General features: G+C 38.7%; 2 protein-coding genes across 5 annotated transcripts in view; both read right to left on the reverse strand.

The window, feature by feature from the left end:
* LOC133551680 (glucocorticoid receptor-like) overlaps window positions 1-3,759 on the reverse strand; it is a 140,686-nt gene extending 136,927 nt beyond the window's left edge. The window contains exon 1 of one of the 4 annotated variants that reach the window (XM_061898649.1): window positions 3,092-3,759. The gene's annotated coding sequence lies outside the window, so the exon portion shown is untranslated. The remainder of the gene's footprint in view (window positions 1-3,091) is intronic. The other 3 variants (XM_061898647.1, XM_061898650.1, XM_061898648.1) reach the window with 3 other exon arrangements.
* LOC133551686 (fibroblast growth factor 1-like) overlaps window positions 1-17,527 on the reverse strand; it is an 819,097-nt gene that overhangs the window by 314,864 nt on the left and 486,706 nt on the right. The gene's annotated exons all lie outside the window — the stretch shown is intronic.

Raw genomic sequence — 17,527 nt, forward strand, 5'->3', positions numbered from 1 at the left:
GTCGCGGGGGGCGCTGGCGCCTATCTCAGCTACAATCGGGCGGAAGGCAGGGTACACCCTGGACAAGTCGCCACCTCCTCGCAGGGCCAACACAGATAGACAGACAACATTCACACTCACATTCACACACTAGGGCCAATTTAGTGTTGCCAATCAACCTATCCCCAGGTGCATGTCTTTGGAAGTGGGAGGAAGCCGGAGTACCCGGAGGGAACCCACGCATTCACGGGGAGAACATGCAAACTCCACACAGAAAGATCCCGAGCCTGGATTTGAACCCAGGACTGCAGGAACTTCGTATTGTGAGGCAGACGCACTAACCCCTCTGCCACCGTGAAGCCCCGTGGTCATTCAATAAATAGTAATTATTTTAGTTGCACTATTTATTTTTTATTTTTTACACAAGTGTGTTTAATATGTTTGCCTGTCAACCCAAGAACAGGCTCATTCATCTGTCTTGAACGTTATTCATCCCGTTATTCTTGTACTACTTAGTCGGGGTAATTTATTTGCCATGCAAATACTCTTAAAAGGCGCACAATGTAATATTTCAAACGATTCTGTTGCCAGCAATGTAGAGAGTGGATTTGAATGAGGACCTAATATGTTTACATTTAAATAAAAGCTTTATGGATGTTACATTTTTGCTTTATTCAAGAGGAAGTTTGACATACTCTATCTGTATTCTTTGCCAACTATTGCAAGTTGTCTGACGTACTACAATAATAGCTCAATGTTTGCAATAATGTTTAATGTCAGCAATTTTCTTGTTAAGAACTTTCATTCCATACTTAGTGGTAACCCTGGTGAACTTAAGTAACCCTGTTATTTTGTCTCCCACCAACTTCAACGGATGGAGGTTAAAGGCGGGTTTTTGAAGAAAAATATTGTTTTGTTGTCTTCCTTGCTAAAAAAAAAAAAAAGTACCACAATGGCAGCACACGCTTGATTTCAATTTATTCGAGCTCCACGCATACAAGTCTCCAGCTCTCTTTTTTTATTGCCACCCCCCGAGCTGCTACCTATGCGTGAAAATAAACTTAAAAATATAAAAAATTTGTTACTTGAAAATATAAGCAATGGGATTCAGTCAGGCTTCACGGTGGAAAAGGGGTTAGTGCGTCTGCCTCACAATACGAAGCTCCTGAGTAGTCAGGCTTCAATCCCGGGCTCGGGATCTTTCTGTGTGGAGTTTGCATGTCCTCCCCGTGAATGCGTGGGTTCCCTCCGGGTACTCCGGCTTTCTCCCACTTCCAAAGACATGCACCTGGGGTTAGGTTGATTGGCAACACTAAATTAGCCCCAGTGTGTGAATGTGAGTGTGAATGTTGTCTGTCTATCTGTGTTGGCCCTGCGATGAGGTGGAGACTTGTCCAGGGTGTACCCTGCCTTCCGCCCGATTGTAGCTGAGATAGCCACTAGCGCCCCCCGCGACCCCAAAAGGAATAAGCGGTAGAAAATGGATGGATGGATGGGATCCAGTCACATAAATTATGTTCCATACTCAAATAAGATGGACAGACCACATTAAATGTTACTTTACTATACTGGTTTATGGGTGCCACCTGTGGGGGGGACCTGGATACGCCACTGCTGTCACCATGATGCAGTGCACTTCCACACCACAGCAAATGATATTTGTAGTATGTTTCATTGGACGTCATCATCATCATCATCAGCCGTTGACAGTTCACTGCTGGACGAAAGCCTCAGCATTTTTCTGCCATAGTGAACGATGTCTAGCTGCTCCCTGCCACTGCACTGTTCCCCAATATTTGTCTATTTCATCTCACCATCTCAATCTCTGTCTTCCTCTATTACTGCTCCCATCCATGGGTCTCCATGATGTCATTAGGGAAGTCCATCTATTATCTGATCTCCTACTGATATGTCCAGTCCACTTCCACTTACTTAATTTGATAGTTCTCATAATGTCTTGGACTTGCGTTTGTTTTGTCACCCATTCATTTGTTTTTCTGTCTTTATATGTGATTCCGAGCATATTTCTTTCCATGTTGTGTTGTTCTGCTGCTATTTTCTTTTCCATTTTATTTGGCAATGCCCAGGTTTCAGCTCTATATGTCATGGTTGGTAAGACCTTTCTTTTTAGGCTTAACGGTATTTCTCCTCTCATCATGTTGCTCAGTTTTCCATATTGGCACCAGCCCAATCTGATTCTCCTCCCTATCTCCTGTTCTTGACTCTTTTCTTTCAGGCTAAATCTCTGCCCCAGATAGATATATTCATTAACTTCATCAATTTCATTTGCATTAACAGTCACAGGTCCATGAGGTACCATGGAATTTGCCATGACTTTTGTTTTCTTCATATTCATTTTCAATCCACAACATTTGCTGGCATTTGCAAGGTCTTTAAGCATATCTTCCACTTCACTGAATTGCTCTCCCAAGACAACAATGTCATCTGCAAACTTCAGATGATTAAATTTGTCTCCGTTGATATCAACTCCTTTATCCTCCCACTCCAGATAACATTGGACCTCATGGTGTACCTAATGTTGTGTCCCACAAAACCTATTCACATTTCATTAAATGTGATAAAACATGATATTTTGATGCAAAAATATTACAGTAAACTATGCTTAACCTTTTTAAAATATCATAATATGTCTTCTAACCTATTTCTTCGTGCTCAATAAGGCAATGTTCGAAAATAGAACATCCATCCATCCATTTCCTACCGCTTATTCCCTTTCGGGGTCAATGCAGACTAAAAAAAACTGCTGTATTATCTTTGCAAAGGTTTCAGATGCAGCAATGTTACTGTACTTATGCCCACTAGTGTACTGCACTAAATGCAAACACACACGCGTGACATTATCGGAATGTTTTAAGAGGAAATGTTGGGTTTTCCACGCTTGCATTGCTGTGCTTTCCCCTCAGAGGAGCGCAACATTAGTGCAACCTGTTGGCTGCGTGGATCCACTGCACCGATCACACGCCTTTACAAACTACTTGCCGCCTGCTATACTGCATATTCATCGAAAACACGCAAGAGAAAAAAAAACACGTAAATAAGGAGGAGGTCAGTTAAAAAAAAAGTGATTGTGTTAATAGGAAGTGAAGCTTACCTTGTTTGTTGTTTGGAAGAAGTTGCAGCACACTTCCGTTTAAGTCATCTTCTGTATATAAAAAAAACAAAAAACAGAAAGTCCACGCAGATAAATGACAATCCGTGCATCTGACGCCACTTTTCACGGAATAAACACCGCGCTGGGTGGCTCACTATTTGGCAACTAAAGTAAACAAGGTCGACGCAGGAGGAAGGAAGGAGATCCGAGTCTGCTCCACTTTCTCCCGCGGCTTTAATTCATTGAAGGGAACTCGCAAACAAATAGACCAAAAAAAAAAGTGTGCGTTCACAAGCTGTGACGTTTGAAAAAAAAAAGAAGTGTCCCTGGCAGTGAAAATGTCGTCAGTGAGTTATATAAGCGCGACGAGCAGCACTCCGATGTAAACTCGGCCAAGCTGGGCGGACGGTTAGTTCAGCGGCATCAAGCTAGAGAAATGAACGCGAGCACTTCCGCGTTGGACTTTTTTTTTTTAAGAGCGCACACACCAGAAGTGTTTTCTAATACGCACCTTTACATAAAAAAATGAATAAATCTGATTTCCTTGGTGTGTATTCGAAACGCACGGCACAAGTTGCAAAACGCCAGAGAGTTCGAAAACCATGGACGCCGCTTTTATTTCGTTCGAGCGGCTTCCGGTGAGCGTCGGCGCAGCAGGGTCAGCTTGACGCGTGCGTGGAGTTTGACACTTGCCGGTGAACGCCCCTTTTTGCCTGGCTGCTGAGGAATCTGTCAAAACGTGTCTTCCTCCTTCACTGTGGAATCCGCCGCGGGACCCTCCTACGAGCCACCGAAAGCACGTGATAAACTGTCAAAAATCCATTTCGCTTTCTCTTGGTCGTGGGGAGGGTTGGGCTCATGAGGTCACTGCACTCAGGGAAAAAAAAAAGGCCTGAAACGTAGCGTGAAATTAGCTGATTAAAATCGGCTGATCCTGCCTGCTTCAATTTGAAATGGCAATTAACACATGAGTTTACCCCAGGCCAAAAACTATGACGTTTATGACACGAGTGCTTTACAAACACTGGGGCAGTCCTTCTCAAAGTGTGTAGGATGTACTACAAACAACTAGAGTAGTGTAATACAGTAATTTGATAATTTACCTTGAACAGTGGACTTCTACGGTAGCTCCTTTCAGCTGCTTTTTAATATTTTCATGGATAAATGTTTGCCGTTCAGCTATTCGCTACGCCAATTGCCTGTAACTCAAATTTTTGTAAGTTTTTGCTTTTTCATTCACAATCCCTATCTATGTAAGACAAAAACACACCTTTTTGCTTTTTTAAATGCATTCTAATTCGTAAAATACAGCGAGTACGAGGTGGCTAACAAAACAGCAAATGGGAGTACTCTATTGTGCCCATAAAGCCCTCAAAAAAACATTTTAAAAAAACACCCTACAATACTCCATTTACATCTCGTGACCTGAAGGCTAACCAAGTATTCACAATAATTGTATTTTTAGTGCTAACACAGACAAATTATTTTTAGCTGTGTCGTGATCACAAAGAGCTAACTGGCTTGTGCAGCTATTTTGACATCCTGATAAATGTGGTGTTGTTCAAATCAATCAATCAAAGTTGACATATGTAGCCCTTAATCACAAGTGTCTCAAAGGGCTGCACAAGACACAACGACATCCTCGTCTCAGATTCCACATCAGGGTAAGAAAACACTCAACTTGATGGGACCGCAAATGCTTCTACTGAGGTAGCATCTCTAACTGTTACCGGTAGCGTAATAAAGTTATTTAATAACAATGTACAGTGGACTTCTACAGTATCTCTTTCCAGCTGCGTTTCAATATTTTCATGGATAAATGTTCGCCGTTGAGCTATTCGCTACGCCAATTGCTTGTAAGTCAAATTTTTCCTTGGAATTTTCCTATCATTCACAATCCCTATCTATGTGAAACAAGAACACGCCTTTTTTCTTTTTTTAATGCATTCTAATTCGTAAAATACAGCAAGTCCAAGGTGGCTAACAATGCAGCTAATGTAAGTACCCTATTGCGCCCATAAAGCCCTCAAAAAAAACATCCAAAAACCGCCAACAATTCTCCATTTACATCTTGTGACCTGAATACTAACCAAATATTCACAATCATTTTATAAGGAGTGCTAACAAAGACAAATTATTTTTAGCGGTGTTGTGATCACAAAGAGCTAACTGGCTTGTGCAGCTATTTTGACATTCTGATAAATGTGGTGTTGTTAAAATCAATCAATCAAAGTTGACTTATGTAGCAATTAATCACAAGTGTCTCAAAGAGCTGCACAAGCCACAATGACATCCTCGTCTCAGATTCCACATCAGGGCAAAGAAAACACTCAACTCGATGGGACCGCAAATGCTTCTACTAAGGTAGCATCTCTAACTGTTACCGGTAGCGTAATAAAGTTATTTAATAACAATGTACAGTGGACTTCTACAGTATCTCCTTCCAGCTGCGTTTCATTATTTTCATGGATAAATGTTTGCCGTTGAGCTATTCGCTACGCCAATTGCTTTTAACTCAAATTTTTGTTTGGAATTTTCCTATCATTCACAATCCCTATCTATGTAAGACAAGAACACACATTTTTTCTTTTTTTAATGCATTCTAATTCGTAAAATACAGCAAGTCCGAGGAGGCTAACAATGCAGCTAATGTAAGTACCCTATTGCGCCCATAGAGCCATCAAAAAACATCCGAAAACCGCCAACAATTCTCCATTTACGTCTTGTGAATACTAACCAAATATTCACATTCATTTTATTATGAGTGCTAACAAAGACAAATTATTTTTAGCGGTGTCATAATCACAGAGGGGCTTCACGGTGGCAGAGGGGTTAGTGCGTCTGCCTCACAATACGAAGGTCCTGCAGTCCTGGGTTCAAATCCAGGCTCGGGATCTTTCTGTGTGGAGTTTGCATGTCCTCCCCGTGAATGCGTGGGTTCCCTCCGGGTACTCCGGCTTCCTCCCACTTCCAAAGACATGCACCTAGGGATAGGTTGATTGGCAACACTAAAAAATTGGCCTTAGTGTGTGAATGTGAGTGTGAATGTTGTCTGTCTATCTGTGTCGGCCCTGCAATGAGGTGGGGACTTGTCCAGGGTGTACCCCGCCTTCCGCCCGATTGTAGCTGAGATAGGCGCCAGCGCCCCCCGCGACCCCAAAAGGGAATAAGCGGTAGAAAATGGATGGATGGATAATCACAGAGAGCTAACTAGCTCAAGCGCCTATTTTGACATACTGATAAATGTGGTGTTGTTAAAATCAATCAATCAAAGTTGACTTATGTAGCCCTTAATCACAAGTGTCTCAAAGAGCTGCACAAGACACAACGACACCCTCGGCTCAGATTCCACATCAGGGCAAGAAAACACTACTACTGTAACTACTGTTACTGATAGTGTAATAAAGTAATTTGATAACAATGGAGAGTGGACTTCTACAATATCTCTTTCCAGCTGCTTTTCAATATTTTCATGGATAAATGTTCGCCGTTTAGCTATTCGCTACGCCAATTGCTTGTAACTCAAATTTTTGTTTGCACGTTTTTGCTTGGAATTGTTCCTATCATTCACAATACTTATGGAAGACAAAACTGTGTTGTTTTTTTTTTTTTAATAATTCTAATTCGTAAAATACAGCAAGTACGAGGTGGCTAACAATGCAGCTAATGGGAGTACTCTATTGCGGCCATAAAGCCCTATAATTGTGTATTGCAACTGCTTGTCTTGTCTGTTTTATGATATCTTATTTCAATCAATGTTTATCTATATAGCCCTAAATCACAGGTGTGTCAAAGGGCTGCACAAGCCACAACGACATCCTCGGTTCAAAGCCCACATAAGGACAAGGAAAAACTCACAACCCAAATCAAATCAATATATAGCACATTTACCCAGTGGGATGTCCTCCTGATTGATTGATTGATGTCTTATTTATTTGGTTCTTGTTTCTCTCGTTGTGGTTTCAAATTTCTATGTCTCTCACTGTGTTATTTTAGAAATCTGCCCTGGGACTAAGGCTGAAAATGAGCATTTATGCTAAGTTCGGCGCATTTACACTGTTTACTCAAGTGTTGATTTATGTGCACTGTCCCAATTTAATAAATGCAATACGAAATACGAAAATGAATTATAGATTATAAATCATGCTTCTTACTTGCGATAGATTGTGGTCATAAACCCTGAAGTTGGTCAACTTTGGCATTCTACTTAGAAACTGAAATGGAGAGAAAGACACAAAAAGACGCTTTTTTATTTAACTTTTTTTTTGTTTTTACCTGCTTGAGGATTATGATTAGGGATAATATCGGACTCCCGATATTATCGTCCGATAAATGCTTTATTATCGGTATTGGTTTCAAAATTATCTGTATCGGTTTCAAAAAGAAAAAATGTATGACTTTTTAAAACGCCACTGTGTACATGGACGTAGGGAGAGGTACAGAGCACCCATAAACCTTAAAGGCACTGCATTTGCGTGCCGGCCCAGTCACATAATATCTACGGCTTTTCACACACTCACCAGTAAATGCAAGGCATACTTGGTCAACAGCCATACAGGTCACACTGAGGTGTTAATCAATTCATTAACATGAATTGATTAACGTGGACCCCGACTTAAACAAGTTGAAAAACTTATTCGGGTGTTACCATTTAGATGTCATTTGAACGGAATATGTACTGAACTGTGCAATCTACTAATAAAAGTTTAAATCAATCAATCAATCAATGGACGTATAAACAACTTTAACACTGTTACAAATATGCGCCACACTGTGAACCCACACCAAACAAGAATGACAAACACATTTTGGGAGAATATCCGCACCGTAACACAACATAAACACAACAGAACAAATACCTACCTCTTCCGGGACGTTACACTATACACCCCAGCTACCCCCTACCCAAAACCCCGTCCCCCAACCCTGCCCACCTCTAGCCTTTCTAATGCTATGTCAGTGAGAGCATGTCCCCAATTCCAAGCTACTGTTTTGAGGCATGTTAAACAAAATAATGCACTTTGTGACTTCAATAATAAATATGGCAGTGCTATGTTGGCACTTTTTTCCATAATCTGAGTTGATTTATTTTGGAAAACCGTGTTACATTGTTTGATGCATCCAGCGGGGCATCACAACAAAATTAGGCATAATAATGTGTTAATTCCACGGCTGTATATATTGGTATCGGTTGATATCTTAATTGGTAATTAAGAGTTGGACAATACCGGAATATCTTATATCGGCAAAAAAGCCATTATCGGACATTTTTAATTATTAGTGATTTTTCATCGGGAATATACAAACGCCCCACCAGTAGTCATTGCTTTCCTCCTCTCTAAGGTTCTCATAGTCATCATTGTCACCGACGTCCCACTGGGTCATTATTGTCACCGATGTCCCACTGGGTGTGAGTTTTCCTTGCCCTTATGTGGGCCTACCGAGGATGTCGTGGTGGTTTGTGCAGCCCTCTGAGACACTAGTGATTTAGGGCTATATAAGTAAACATTGATTGATTGATTGATTGAATTTTATGATGTTTGTATTTCTTGTTTAGCACCTAGCAATACTGCTACTTGACAGATCTGCTTATCACTCAGCTTCTGAAACTCGTAGCTCACCCTCCTTGTATTCAGGCTCCAAAATACAAAGTTCCGATCATCATTTGTTCCCAAGTAGTCTTCGTTGCCTCTCTTAAATGGCAGCTGTTGCTGAAGGAAATAGTGAACGTTGTGATGCGTCTGTGAATTAATACGCCGTCGTATGCTTAAAATGAGCAAAATATGTAAATGATACCTTATTATGAATGTGCCTGTTACTACATTACATATACTTAGTGTGTATGTACTACGTTGGAGGTTTTTATATATGTTTTATAGCACTTTTTAGGCGCAAACAGAGCAAATCCAATTACCTCCATTGTTAGCTGACTTTTGCTCGCATTTATTTACGAGATAGAATGCATAAAAAAGAAAACCCTCTGTGTGCTTGTCTCTATTGTTCAGTTCCCCTTTAAAGCTTTTAAGGCATAACAATTAGCCAAAACAAAGCCCTTAGCTGAAAACACACCCAAGTTGATTTCTGAATATGCCATACTTTGCGGAAAATAATGTACCCTGGTCCGTTCCAAAATCAATTAAAAGCAATAAACGAGGGTTTACTGTGAATCTGGAACACATACCAAATTAAATCCCTACAGTAGTTCACATTTTAGCAAGCTTTTTTGGAATAATATCTTCTAAATGGACACATGTACCATGAGTTGACTAACGTGGACCCCGTCTTAAACAAGTTGAAAAACTTATTCGGGTGTTACCATTTAGTGGTCAATTGTACGTTCTATGTACTTTACTGTGCAATCTACTGATACAAGTTTTATTCAATCAATCATTGTAATAAAGAGAAGCAGCAGTGGGATGAGTAGAAGAAGACTACTCACTCAACCCTGGGAAAAAAAAATCTAAATTAGGAAAATCTGACTTTTACCAACGACTGGACAACAAAGTATAAATATTCTGCCTCAGTCATTGTTTGCTGGTGGACTTTTTAAGTGACGGACCCATTGACTCAGACGAGCAGCAACAATGGTAGAAATCCAAGCGTGTAAACTTTGTCACAAAACTTGGTCAAACGTTTCTAAGAAGATATTGTACATGAAGTTTGTTAAGTATTGAAATGACTGACTTCTTGGTGTATTTTGTATTCATGGTTGTGTTGTTTTTTGTCTGAGAGGAACGATCTGTGTCGGCCCTGCAATGAGGTGGCGACTTGTCCAGGGTGTACCCCGCCTTCCGCCCGATTGTAGCTGAGATAGGCGCCAGCGCCCCCCGCGACCCCAAAAGGGAATAAGCGGTAGAAAATGGATGGATGGATAATCACAGAGAGCTAACTAGCTCAAGCGCCTATTTTGACATACTGATAAATGTGGTGTTGTTAAAATCAATCAATCAAAGTTGACTTATGTAGCCCTTAATCACAAGTGTCTCAAAGAGCTGCACAAGACACAACGACACCCTCGGCTCAGATTCCACATCAGTGCAAGAAAACACTACTACTGTAACTACTGTTACTGGTAGTGTAATAAAGTAATTTGATAACAATGGAGAGTGGACTTCTACAATATCTCTTTCCAGCTGCTTTTCAATATTTTCATGGATAAATGTTCGCCGTTTAGCTATTCGCTACGCCAATTGCTTGTAACTCAAATTTTTGTTTGCAAGTTTTTGCTTGGAATTGTTCCTATCATTCACAATACTTATGGAAGACAAAACTGTGTTTTTTTTTTTTTTTAATAATTCTAATTCGTAAAATACAGCAAGTACGAGGTGGCTAACAATGCAGCTAATGGGAGTACTCTATTGCGGCCATAAAGCCCTGTGTTAAACATCCAAAAAACGGCAACAACACCATTATCAACCCATGAACCGAATATTAACCAAGATTAAATTATATTGTTTTTATAAGCGGAAAAACATTAAGGAAATACTTTTAGCGGTGCCATGATCACAGAGAGCTAACTAGCTAATGCACTTACTGACAGACTGAGCCTGTGAGCTGCTGAAAGTTATGAGTGAATTGTCTGTCCAGGTCTATTGCCTTGTAATTGTGTATTGCAACTGCTTGTCTTGTCTGTTTTATGATATCTTATTTGAATCAATGTTTATCTATATAGCCCTAAATCACAGGTGTGTCAAAGGGCTGCACAAGCCACAACGACATCCTCGGTTCAAAGCCCACATAAGGACAAGGAAAAACTCACAACCATTTAGTGGTCAATTGTACGTTCTATGTACTTTACTGTGCAATCTACTGATAAAAGTTTTATTCAATCAATCATTGTAATAAAGAGAAGCAGCAGTGGGATGAGTAGAAGAAGACTACTCACTCAACCCTGGGAAAAAAAAATCAAAATTAGGAAAATCTGACTTTTACCAACGACTGGACAACAAAGTATAAATATTCTGCCTCAGTCATTGTTTGCTGGTGGACTTTTTAAGTGACGGACCCATTGACTCAGACGAGCAGCAACAATGGTAGAAATCCAAGCGTGTAAACTTTGGCACAAAACTTGGTCAAACGTTTCTAAGAAGATATTGTACATGAAGTTTGTTAAGTATTGAAATGACTGACTTCTTGGTGTATTTTGTATTCATGGTTGTGTTGTTTTTTGTCTGAGAGGAACGATCAGTTTAATACATGTAGCGCTAAATTTGACCCATAGAGGACGAAGACGCTAATGGTGATAAGTTAGATACAATGTTTAATGTGTGAATGTTGTGTAATCACTATATGTGTAAAAATGTGTAGTTTGTGTGAATATACTAACACTAAACTTTCTATTTTATTCATGCAAAATACGCAACGGACGTTATACTGTTGATATGTCTATTTTATGTTCATATTTTCATTCTTACAAACCTCAATGAAGGGAGAGGTGTAAAGAAATAAAACTAACAAAGGAAAATAATTCAAAAGAAGGAACATTAATCCTCAACAAAAACGAGAGCTTTTTCTTCGTACTGTTAACTAGCTGCACACGCTGGTATCCTGTAGCCAAGGCAGAATAATGAATTTATTCACAGAGCAGTGTGAAAACCGATGTGTTTACTTTGCAATAAGGTAAACTATGTCTCAAGGGAACATAACCTGCGAGGAACTTTCTGTCAAAACATCCACATTTTGATGTCCGGCCCCTGAGCCTTTGACTCTTGAAACTGCGGCCCTCTTTATTATGTTAAGTTTCCTTTAGGTTTGACACAACCCAGGCACCATAGGTTGAGTTACAAAGACAAATTACAAGCATTACAGTAGTCTTCGACAGGGGTGTCTGACCTGTTTCCACTGAGGACTGCACACTGAAAAATCAAAGCATATGGGGGCCATTTTGATATTTTAACATATAAATTATTTTTAACCTTTAGGGCTCGCTCCACTCAAGTTTGGTGCCGGGGACACGGACGGCTCTCAGTCATAAACATTTTAAAAATAAGTCATATTTTATTAACATTTTTTTTGTTTTATTCAGCGCTTAAACCTATTGATCAACTTCAGGTCTATCTGTCGATATAGAGTTAATTTCTTTAGTTTTTTGCGTTGTTTTTTTTTCTCAAAACCCTGTTTTTATGGCAAAAACCCAAAATGTGCAACATTTTTGTAGAAGTAGAATAATTGATGTGAAGCAATTGAAGCCCTAAATTGGTCAATATTTCAGAACAATATTGATTTTGATTTATTATTATCTTCTAACAGTGAGTTATTTTGTTTGTTTGTTTTTAATCCCACTAAATGTCTCAGGGTTTCAAAAGGGCCATAAAAGCGTTAAAAATAAGTCATACATAATTTTATTTTACTTTCAACTCATAAATTTATCTATCCGTAGATTACACGTTTTCATTATTTTTTCACGTTTTTTTGTGTTTGTTTTACACCCTTTTTGTCATAGAAAGAAATGCTTTTATGGAAAACAAACAAAATATGTGATATTGTCCCCCCAAATTGTTTCAAAATAGAATATTTGATGTGAAGTCATTGAAGTTTTAAATATGTCAATAATTCATAAAATTGATTTTGATTTGTTGGAATGACAGTTTTTTTTTATCCTACTAAAATTCTCAGGGACCCAAAAGGGCCACACCAATAAAAGTGTTAAAAATAATTCATCAATTATTTTTATTTATTTTTACTTTCCGATTCATTTCTAGATTAACGTCAGATCTATCTGTTTATTGAAAGTTATTATAAAAAAATTCAGGTTTCATATGTGTGTTGGTTTTACATCCTTGTTGTCATAGAAAAGTGTTTCTTATGGCAACAACACAAAGTATGCCATATTCCCCCCCCACCCCCCCACCACCATTTTGTCAAGTCAAATAATGAATGTGAAGCAATTAGCCTTAAATAGGTCAATATTTCATAAGATCATAGATTTTGATTCATTATTATTTTCTAACGATGAGTTTTTTTTTGTTTTTTTAAATCCCACTAAATATAGCCACACTTATAAAAGTGTTAAAAATAACGCAAACGTTATTTTCTTACTTTCAACCCATAAATCTCTAGATCAACTTCAAATCCATCCGTTGATTACAAGGTTTTATTTTTTTTTGCGTGTGTTTGCTTGATGCCCTTTGTCAAAGAAAAATAAGTTTTTCATGGCAAACAAACAACATATGAAAAAATATTTTAAAGTGAAATATTTGATGAGAAGTAATTGGAGCCAAAATATGTCAATAATCCATTACATTGATTTTGATTTATTATTCATTTTAATTTAAGACAATTAAATTTTTTTAAATCCCACTGAAATTATCAGGGATCCATAAGCACCACACGGAATATATTTCCCATATTGCCTTAATCTTTTTTTTACTTTCAAGCCATAAATCTCTAGATCAAGATCAGATCCATCCGTAGATTACAAGTTTTGAAGATGTTTTTATGTTTTATTTGTGTGTTTGTTTTATGCCCTTTTTGTCAATGAACATCTTGTTTTTTTATGGCACACACACAAAATATGCACTATTTTTCCCCAAAAATATTTGAAAGTGGAACATTTGATGTGAAGTATTTGGAGCCTTCAGTTGGTCAATAATTCATAACTATATTGATTTCATTTATTTTTTGAGCAATGTGTGTTCATGATTATTTATTTTTTATTGTTAGTTTTGTGGGTTTTTTTATGCAATTTTGGTCACAGAAAATGTGCAATATTTTACCTAAAAATATATTAGAGTGGAATATTTGATGTAAAGCAATTTGGGCCAAGATTTGTCAATAATGTACTACATTGATTTTCATTCATTATTATTTTAAGACAGTTGTTTTTTTTTTAATCCCACTGAAATTCTCAGGGATCCATAAGGACCATACTGAATATATTTGATACATCATTCTAATTATTTTACTTTCAACCCATAGATCGCTAGATAAAGATCAGAACTATCCCTCGATTACAAGTTTTTATGATTTTCTTTGTGTTTTATTTGTGCGTTTGTTTTATGCTCTTTTTGTCATTGAACATTTAGTTTTTTTTTATAGCAAACACATAAAATATGCAACATTTTCCCCCAAAAAATATTTCAAAGTGGAACATTTCATGTGAAGTATTCGGAGCCTTCAGTTGGTCAATAATTCATAAATATATTGTTTTTATTTTAATTTTTAATTTTTGGAGCAATGTGTTTAAAAAAATCCCACTAAAATTCTCAGGGCCACACTTGTTTAAGTGTTACAAACAAGCCATACATTATTATTTTTTACTTTCAACACATACATTTCTCGATCAACTTCAGATCAATCGTCGATTACGAGTTTTTAAAAAATATTTAATATTAGTTTTGTGTTGGTTTTATGCCCTTTTTTTCCACAGAAAATTAGTTTTTTTATGGAAAACAGAGAAAATTAGCAATATTTTCCCTGAAAAAGACATTCAAGTGGAATATTGGAAGTGTGACTTGTCCAGAGTGTACCCAGAGAGCACCCCCGACCCCGACAAAGGACAAGCAGTAGAAAATGGATGGATGGATATATGATGCGAAATAATTGGAGCCTTCAATCCGTCAATATTTCATAGCATTGATTTTGATTCATTATTAGTTTTCAGCAATGATGGCTTCAAAAAGTAAAACCGCCGGAATGGCAGCTTTCTGTTCTTAAGGTCAACATTTCAACTTCTTCCGGTTACATTTCACCTGTTTGCTCGTTTGTTCCACCGTTTTATATTTTTGTAGAATGTGCCGAGGAACTTTAAGGCCGCAGAAGAAGCAGAACGTTGAGGTAGAGAGAGGAAGCGGAGCGTTCACTTTGTGCTCAGAGTGTTCCGTCTGCCAGAGGAGAATCGAGGACAGCCAGAAGAAGATTGAGGAAAAGAAGAGGTGGACCTCCATGAGAGTGGTTCGATTAGAAGGAGCAGAGAGGATGTGGCAAGCATGCAGATGTCTCATTAAAAAAGGTAAGCGTAGCTGGAGAGGAGCCGGAGCTCCCCTGGGCCAGAGAAAAACCACCACGCTGTTCTCAAAACATCGCATGGAACACGGTGAGTTTTTCATGTGGGCGAGGGCCAATATGACACAGGACGTCCTGCACGTACTATATGCATAAGTCACGGTGCGCTTGTGTAACACCACGTCAGTTTCAACTCGTCCGCTTCCCTGATGAGTGTACGCACACGCCGGACAGCTCATTAGGTACACCCCTCTATAACACACATTTAAAATCAGCAGATCATGGGTCTGAACTTTAGCTGGCATTTTTCAAAACAATATTTGTGTGCCTGGAGAATCAATCAATCAAAGTTCACTTACATAGCCCTGAATCACAAGTGTCTCAAAGGGCTGCACAAGCCACAACGACATCCCCGGCTCAGAATCTATGCCAAAAGACCAGGCGGCGCACGAAGCAACGCCAATCAAAAAACTACAAAAAGGCAATATGTGAAAACATTGAAGAGCAAAAAAAAAAAAAAAAAAAAGTATATTCTATACCAGTGGTTCTCAAATGGGGGTACGCGTACCCCTGTAGGTACCTGAAGGTATGCCAAGGGGTACGTGGGATTTAAAAAAAATATTCTAAAAATAGCAACAATTCAAAAATCCTTTATAAATATATTTATTGAATAATACTTCAACAAAATATGAATGTAAGTTCATAAACTGTTAAAGGAATGCAACAATGCAATATTCAGTGTTGACAGCTAGATTTTTTTGTGGACATGTTCCATAAATATTGATGTTAAAGATTTCTTTTTTGGGGAATAAATGTTTAGAATTAAGTTCATGAATCCAGATGGATCTCTATTACAATCCCCAAAGAGGGCACTTTAGGGATTCCCAGAGCCCAAAAAAAGTCTGCGGGCTATAGAGCGTTTTCCATTCGGGCTCCAGTACTCTAGAATGCCCTCCCGGTAACAGAGATGCTACCTCTGTAGAAGCATTTAAGTCTCATCTTAAAACTCATTTGTATACTCTAGCCTTTAAATAGACCCCGTTTTTAGACCAGTTGATCTCCCGTTTCTTTTATTTTATTTTCCTCCTCTGCCCTCCTCTCCCTTGTGGAGGGGTTGGGCGGGGGGGACACAGGTCCGGTGGCCATGGATGAAGTACTGGCTGTCCAGAGTCGGGACCCAGGATGGACCGCTCGTCCAGAGTTGCCCACATATGCGGTCCTCTCTAAGGTTTCTCATAGTCATCATTGTCACTGTCACCGATGTCCCATTGGGTGTGAGTTTTTCCTTGCCCTTATGTGGGCTCTACCGAGGATGTCGTTGTGGTTTGTGCAGCCCTTTGAGACACTTGTGATTTAGGGCTGTATAAATAAACAATTATTGATTGATTGATTGATTGATTGACTTTAAGTTGATGATTACTTCTATGTGTAGAAATCTTTATTTATAATTGAATCACTTGTTTATTTTTCAACAAGTTTATAGTTATTTTTTCCAAATAATTCAAGAAAGACCACTACAAATGAGCAATATTTTGCACTGTTGTACAATTTAATTAATCAGAAACTGATGACATAGTGCTGTATTTTACTCCTCTATCTCGTTTTTTCAACAAAAATGATTTGCTCTGATTAGGGGGTACTTGAATAAAAAAAATGTTCACCGGGGGTACGTCACTGAAAAAAGGTTGAGAACCACTATTCTATACAGTAGGAAGGGCATTCTTGTGGTGCCATTCGTCACGGTTTACCTGACACTTAAAACATGACGAATAGGAATATCTTAAAGCTGGAGTACCTAAATGCATGTACCACCAGGCAGAATTCTAACTATAAATCCCGCCCCCACTCTGCGCACTTTGCTGATAGTACCGAGGATGTCATTGTGGCTTTTGCAGCCCTTTTAGACACTTGTGATTTAGGGCTATATGAATTTACTCTGACTGATTGATTGATAATCAAGCACAATAACTGTATGTGCATACGCACAGGTTGCTGGCAGTCCCTATTTGGTCGCAGACTATCAGTAACACACGTTACCACGCAACAGGATGCACACAAAGTATAGGAAAATGGAACATTAGATTACCTGCCCAGAAGGAAAACGGTCACGCCCGCCATCTTGAATACGCCAGACCGATATTTATTCAAATTTTGGCTCTTCTTAGTTTTTTTTAGAGATACAGCGTGATTCTTTTCTTCCTCTGATTTCCTCTTTTTGGTATTTTTAGCAGTATATTTTGTAAAAGCAAACACATGTATTGAGATCTTTCCAGGTGGGTGTTTGGCACCCATGCTTTCCTGAAAAAAGTTTGCACCGTGCACGCGCTCCACTATGTATCGTGTCAGCCAATGAGGAGGCTCCTTCGTGGGCTCTGCTCACCCTTCCTTTCTCTAAAGCCTGTGGTTGGGTCTGGAGGAGTTCTTTCGCCAGGAAGATAAATGATAATGATTTTTGTCTTCCGGGGTTTTATTTACTAAAATACTTAAGTAGTA

This window comes from Nerophis ophidion, linkage group LG04 (assembly GCF_033978795.1).
Source record: "Nerophis ophidion isolate RoL-2023_Sa linkage group LG04, RoL_Noph_v1.0, whole genome shotgun sequence".
In the NCBI taxonomy this organism is placed as follows: Eukaryota; Metazoa; Chordata; class Actinopteri; order Syngnathiformes; family Syngnathidae; genus Nerophis; species Nerophis ophidion.